This window comes from Lucilia sericata, unplaced genomic scaffold, assembly GCF_015586225.1.
Source record: "Lucilia sericata isolate MDLA Ls3-8-SP2 unplaced genomic scaffold, ASM1558622v1 Contig001474F_arrow, whole genome shotgun sequence".
Classification (NCBI taxonomy): Eukaryota; Metazoa; Arthropoda; class Insecta; order Diptera; family Calliphoridae; genus Lucilia; species Lucilia sericata.
This window is the reverse complement of record NW_023995402.1, coordinates 86,650-94,227: the sequence shown is the minus strand read 5'-3', so window position 1 is coordinate 94,227 and position 7,578 is coordinate 86,650.

The following is a 7,578-nucleotide window of genomic DNA, read 5'->3' as shown; positions in this document are numbered from 1 at the left end:
CTCATGGGAACCAAGATTTTTTACAAAATAAAAAAGACTTGTTAAGTAAATAATTTAAATGCGTAGGTGTAACAAAAACTGAAAAGAATTCTATAAAAAGCAGTTGAAAAACAAAATTAAGAAATATATACTTGAGTTTGAAATAAGTTAAGATGATTGGTTTTCTAATGAAAATTGAAAAAGATTTGTCTGAAATTAATCATAGCAGTAGGGGCATATACATTATCCTAAATATTTCCTAAAAGGATTTGTTTTCTTAAAGATAAAGTTTAATTTTTTGAGATTTATAACTGAACTAGATCAGAACAGAACTATAACAGAACAAGAACTGAACTAGAACAGAACTAGAAAAGAACTACAACAGAACTAGAACAGAATTAGAACAAAACTAGAACATAACTAGAACGGAACAACAACAAAACTAAAACAGAACTAGAACAGAACTAGAACAGAACTAGAACAGAACTAGAACAGAATTAGAACAGAACTAGAACAGAACTAGAACAGAAGTAGAACAGAACTACAACAGAACTAGAACAGAACTAGAACAAAACTAGAACAGAACTAGAATAGAACTAGAACAGAACTAGAACAGAACTAGAACAGAACTAGAACAGAACTAGAACAGAACTAGAACAGAACTAGAACAGAACTAGAACAGAACTAGAACAGAACTAGAACAGAACTAGAACAGAACTAGAACAGAACTAGAACAGAACTAGAACAGAACTAGAACAGAACTAGAACAGAACTAGAACAGAACTAGAACAGAACTAGAACAGAACTAGAACAGAACTAGAACAGAACTAGAACAGAACAGAACTAGAACTAGAACTAGAACTGAACTAGAACAGAACTAGAACAGAACTAGAACTGAACTAGAACAGAACTAGAACAGAACTAGAACTGAACTAGAACTGAACTAGAACTGAACTAGAACTGAACTAGAACTGAACTAGAACTGAACTAGAACTGAACTAGAACTGAACTAGAACTGAACTAGAACTGAACTAGAACTGAACTAGAACTGAACTAGAACTGAACTAGAACTGAACTAGAACTGAACTAGAACTGAACTAGAACTGAACTAGGACTGAACTAGAACTGAACTAGTACTGAACTAGAACTGAACTAGAACTAAAACTAGAACTGAACTAGAACTGAACTAGAACTGAACTAGAACAGAACTAGAACAGAACTAGAACAGAACTAGAACAGAACTAGAACAGAACTAGAACAGAACTAGAACAGAACAGAACTAGAACTGAACTAGAACTGAACTAGAACAGAACTAGAACAGAACTAGAACTGAAGTAGAACAGAACTAGAACAGAACTAGAACTAGAACAGAACTAGAACAGAACTAGAACTGAACTAGAACTGAACTAGAACTGAACTAGAACTGAACTAGAACTGAACTAGAACTGAACTAGAACTGAACTAGAACTGAACTAGAACTGAACTAGAACTGAACTAGAACTGAACTAGAACTGAACTAGAACTGAACTAGAACTGAACTAGAACTGAACTAGAACATGAACTAGAACAGAACTAGAACAGAACTAGAACAGAACTAGAACAGAACTAGAACAGAACTAGAACAGAACTAGAACAGAACTAGAACAGAACTAGAACAGAACTAGAACAGAACTAGAACAGAACTAGAACAGAACAGACCTAAAACAGAACTAGAACTAGGACAGAACTAGAACAGAACTAGAACAGAACTAGAACAGAACTAGAACAGAACTAGAACAGAACTAGAACAGAACTAGAACAGAACTAGAACAGAACTAGAACAGAACTAGAACTAGAACAGAACTAGAACAGAACTAGAACAGAACTAGAACAGAACTAGAACAGAACTAGAACAGAACTAGAACAGAACTAGAACAGAACTAGAACAGAACTAGAACAGAACTAGAAAGAACTAGAACAGAACTAGAACAGAACTAGAACAGAACTAGAACAGAACTAGAACAGAACTAGAACAGAACTAGAACAGAACTAGAACAGAACTAGAAACAGAACTAGAACAGAACTAGAACAGAACTAGAACAGAACTAGAACGGAACTAGAACAAAACTAGAACAGATCTAGGACAGAACTAAAAACTGAACTAGAGCAGAACTAAAACTGAACTAGAGCAAGAACTAGTAAAGAATTAGAACAGAACTGGAACAGAACCAGAACAGAACTAGAAAAGAAATAGAACGGAAACTAGAACAGAATTAGAACAGAACTAGAACAGAACTAGAACTGAACCAGAACTGAACCAGAACTGAACTAGAACTGAACTAGAACTGAACTAGAACTGAACTGAACTAGAACTGAACTAGAACTGAACTAGAACTGAACTAGAACTGAACTAGAACTGAACTAGAACTGAACTAGAACTGAACTAGAACTGAACTAGAACTAGAACTGAACTAGAACTGAACTAGAACTGAACTAGAACTGAACTAGAACTGAACTAGAACTGAACTAGAACTGAACTAGAACTGAACTAGAACTGAACTAGAACTGAACTAGAACTGAACTAGAACTGAACTAGAACTGAACTAGAACTGAACTAGAACTGAACTAGAACTGAACTAGAACTGAACAAGAACTGAACTAGAACTGAACTAGAACTGAACTAGAACTGAACTAGAACTGAACTAGAAGTGAACTGGAACTAAAATTTAACGAATTAATAGACTTTTCTATAGACAAATTAATAGTATAGTCCATTGACTAGTCACTGAACTTGTCCAAATTGGATTCTTTGAGAATATAGGAAGCCTCCTAATTTGTTATTAAACTTCAAACATGCATTCATTGATTTATCCATAATCCTAAGCTAGAAAAGGAAATACAATAAAACCACACAAAATTATCCGCCAGTCTTTTTCCCCTCTTACATTTTTCTCGGTATATATTTGATTTTAGGCACAGCTGCACTTGGGAATCGATTATTCAAGCAGAAAAATTTAACTTAACAAATAGAAAAACTAAAGTGTTTTCATGTTATTTGTACAATATTTGCTATACAAGTTAAATTATGCGAACTAATAAAAAAAAGTATAAAAAATAGTTATGTAGATAATTTGTTAAATAATAATAATCATACAAGGTGTGTGTGCTTATGAATTTTCAGTGCTTTTTTCTGAGATTTAAACAAATATTTGCACGTGTAGGGAAAAAATTAAAATTGATGCAAATGGTGAGAAAAAATATTGCTAAACTGCAGTTCTGATAGGAAAATGGAAATTTTAAATTAAGTTTTTTGGTTTGAGAACTTTTTAAAGCCATAAATCATAATTAATATTTGGGTTAATTTTCTTGTTTATAAAATGAACTACAGCCAACTTCAGGCTAAAGTTGATTTTAAACAAAATGTTATTTTAAAACATATTTTCTATTTTAAACTTTTGCAACATTATTAAAATCTTTTTCTAAACACCAAACATGAAAAGATTCTTTTGTTATTTTAATACCAAGAAATAAAACTTTATTTTCTTTATTTTAGCTCCTGCCGAGGTTTTAGAGGTTTCAATACTTTTGCTAAAAAAAAAAACTTTTTTCTTTTATATTTTTGCCTTCAACCCTAGAAAAATACCAACCAAGTTGTGAGAGAAGTACTTAGAAATTGTCATCTAATAATAATAATAATAAAATATAATGATAAAGTTTCTGTTCTGTTTAGCAATTGTTGAAGAAATATTTGTAAGAGTTTTGTCGTTGGAGAATTGTTGTTTAAAGTTAAATACAGGTTAAAAGTGGCGTAAAGCTTAAAAAAAAACGAGAAAAAGTTTAAGTACTTGCTAAAGTTGTTTGAAGAGGAAAGCTACAAATAAAAGTTAATAATAATTGTAGATATTTGATATTTTTAGAATACAATAAAACCATGTAGAAAGTACCAATTAAAGTACCTTTTGAAAAGCTAATTAAAAACTAAATACAAGTTATGGTGTAAAGTTTTAGTAGTTCTAGGTAAATAATTAGAATTTGTGAATACCAAAGTACCATTTGAACATCAAAATAAGTACCCAATTGTCTGCTTTTAAAGCTTATTATTCAAAAAGTACCATTTGAAGATCAAAATAAGTACCAAATTGTCTGCTTTTAAAGCTTATTATTCCAAAAATACCATTTGAAGATCAAAATAAGTACCAAATTGTCAGCTTTTTAAAGCTTATTATTCAAAAAGTACCATTTAAAGAACGAAAAAGTTCCAAAAAGTCCCTGTAGATAGATTCTCTTTCACCCAGCACTCCATATGTTAATTTGTAAGTTTCTAGTTTCAATATTTAAAAAAAAAAAATAAAAAAGTACCATTTGAAGTACGAAAAAAAGTACCAAAAAATTCCAGCTTATAGATTCTACGGACTTACTTAGGACTTTGCATGTTATAATTCATGCTTCTAGATGCTATATTATAAAAAAAATTGAAAAAAGTACTATTAAGGAACGAAAAAGTACCAAGTATTATAATGGAAAATTAAAAAATTACCTTTTGAAGAACGAAAAAAAGTACCAAAAAGTTTCAGCTTATACATTCTCAGGACTAACTAAAGGCTTTATGTTTCTAGGTTCAATATTAAAGAATATTTAAAAAAGTACTATTTCAAGTACGAAAAATAGTACCAAAAAGTTCCAGCTTATAGATTTTAAGGACACAGTCACAACTCTTTTTTTTAACCTATGAAGGACTTAGCCCGGTCTGCCAGGCTGACACTTCTAAGGCGAAAATATACAAATTCGCTGTATAGAAGTTCAGACAAGGCTGAGGGTGTGAATGTTAAGCCGATGAAGACTAAAATCTAAAATTTTATCAAGAAAAACGAAAGTTCCAGACTACAATGGACCTAATTTGCTGGGCAAGTTGATACCGGTGATTAAAGCGCGATAAATAGCCAGCTTACGACCCTAATCGAGAGTGTACTTAGCCATGTATGCTATGCAGATGATATCTTAACACTTCTAGAGAGGAAAAGATCCAAATTACATGTGTAGCAAGGCAGAGAAAGGTCTGAACCGAGAGAGTTGAATGTTTATACGGCGAAGACTGAAATTTGTCCCCAGAATGACGAAAATTTCTGAGAACTTTAACCCTGTTTACTGGATAAGTCGAAAAAGGTAACTTAAGCATGCTAAATAGTCGTCTGAGGACCCTAATCGAGAGTGGAATTACCCCTGTCCGTTATGCAGATGATATCTTAACACTTCTAGTGGGGAAAATATCCAAATTACTTATGTAGAAGGGTCGAGGAGGGCTGAATGTTTAGCCAATAAAAACGCAAATTTCTGCACAAGAAGATATCAGAGACCGTACCAGTTAAGTTCTTGGATATAATCCTGTACCAAAAATGAAAATGGAGACACAAACATCGGTTGAGCCCGATCGTTTACCACAGACATAATTTGTCGGGAACTTGGAAGCTTTGATTCTAGTTAAAATATCATGGTTTAAACTCGGCATTAGAACAAATTCCCGTAAAAATTCGTTGCTCTGGGTAATTTACAGAGAACTAGGGTTCTATAGTTGAAACGAAAAATCGACTTTTCGACTTTTTACATTTTATGACAAGTCGATGTTTCGACTTTTCGACCTTTTTTATTAAATTAAAAGTCGACTTTTAGACTTTTCGACTTTTAGTATTTTATAAATAGTCAACTTTTTCCGACTTTTCCATTTTTTTCGACTTTTTCCGACTCTTCGATTTTTTTTCGACTATTTTTGACTTCTTTTGACTTTTTTCGACTATTTTTTCACTTTTTTCGAGTTTTTTCGACTATTTTAGAGTTTTTGACCTTTTTTCCTGTTTTTTAAAATTTTCGAGTATTTTTGACTTTTTTCTATTATTTTCGAGTTTTCTATTTTTTCGACTTTTTGGCTTTTAACGAGATTTCGACTTTTTGACTTTTTTCGACTTTCCGACCTTTTGACTTATATTTACAAAGTCGACTTTTCGACTTTTTTTCATAGACGATAGTCGAGTTATCGACTTTTTTTGGAACAAAATAGTCGACTTTTCGACTTTTTCGACAAAAGTCGATTGTTCGAAAGTCGATTTATAGAACCCTACAGAGAACCTGAAGACAATTAGGGCAAGCAGGAGATAAGGATAAGTATTTAAGCCTTTAACGAATAATCTTTCAAAGGTTGGGGCACTCAGGTGTAATCGCCAGCGAAATATCGATTGTCCTTACGGAACCAGACGTCGAAACTCTAAAACTCGATATTAGTTACAAATAATTTGAAATCAAGAACACTGATAAGGAACTAAAAACGTTTAAGAAACTAAGTTCTTGAATGTCGTACAATAATACCCACAAAGAGGTTGTTCCACATCTGGTGTTATAACGGAATTACTTCTTTCATCCTAACCTAACTAACAGTGTTACCAACTGGTTAATAATTATTGAATAAACTGGGTAAGTAAAAACTTGTGTTAGAATAAACTGTTTGAGACAATTTCTTACAAAACAAGATTTTTAATAAAAAAAATTATCAAATATCTTATTTAAATAAAATCTGCGTTAGTGTTTATTCTCTTAAAAGACATTCTTCTCCGATTTCTTAATATTTTTAAGGTTAACTAGTTTATATTAAACCCCCTTTAATAAAACAAGAACTAATTTTTCTCTTTATTAAATTTTAACATCTTTTATTTTTACAATATAGCCACAAATATAATATGTAAGCTGTATATTAGATTAAATTCAAATTAGACCTGGGTATATCTATAACACAAAGTAGAGAACTCAAACTTTAGCTAAAATATAACCGCAATATTTTGTGTAGTATTTCTTTTTATAAAAAATATAAAACGAAAAAAATTAAAGGCACAAAAAAATTGTTTATTTAAGTTGAAAATAATACTTCAACACAAAACTCAGGTAGTTAAAACCACAAGATATTCAGAAAAAAAGTTAAAAAAAAAACACAATAAACCAGCAACGCATAACCCTCTATACCCTCTATATGAAATAAAAAGGAGGAAAAATATACTTTACTGTTTTTATATATATATATAAAATAAATTTGCGTAATACTTTAGAAATACTAGTAGACTTGATATGTAGATAATATAAATGGTATAAAAAAAGTTAAAGAAAATACACTGAGAGTAAAATCTAAAGTTTTACAGAAACATTTTGAAGGAATTTTAATAAATATTTAAAAAATTTTATTATAATGCTTTGGGAGCTGAAAATTTTCTTTAGCAGGCATGTGTTATAGAGAAATAAGACATAACAGCAGAAAGAGCATAAGAACGACTAAGCAATAGAGATGCCTACTAATGGCTTAATGTTGTCAATAAGAGAACATTTAAAATGGCGCTCGAAAGATATGAAATTAAAAAAAACCTTTAGTGAAGAAGATTTGCTAAGCTGGCAGCACTTATTATGAAAAAGTACATTATAGCAGTAAGAGAAAAATAACAACTAAGTAATAGTGATGCCAATTAGTAGCTAAATATGGCCAAAGGGGGGAAATATTATTAATGATGAATTTTAATATTATTAATAAATTTATACTTTCTAAGCTGGCTACACTAATAGAGAAATAAGACATAATAGCAATAAGAG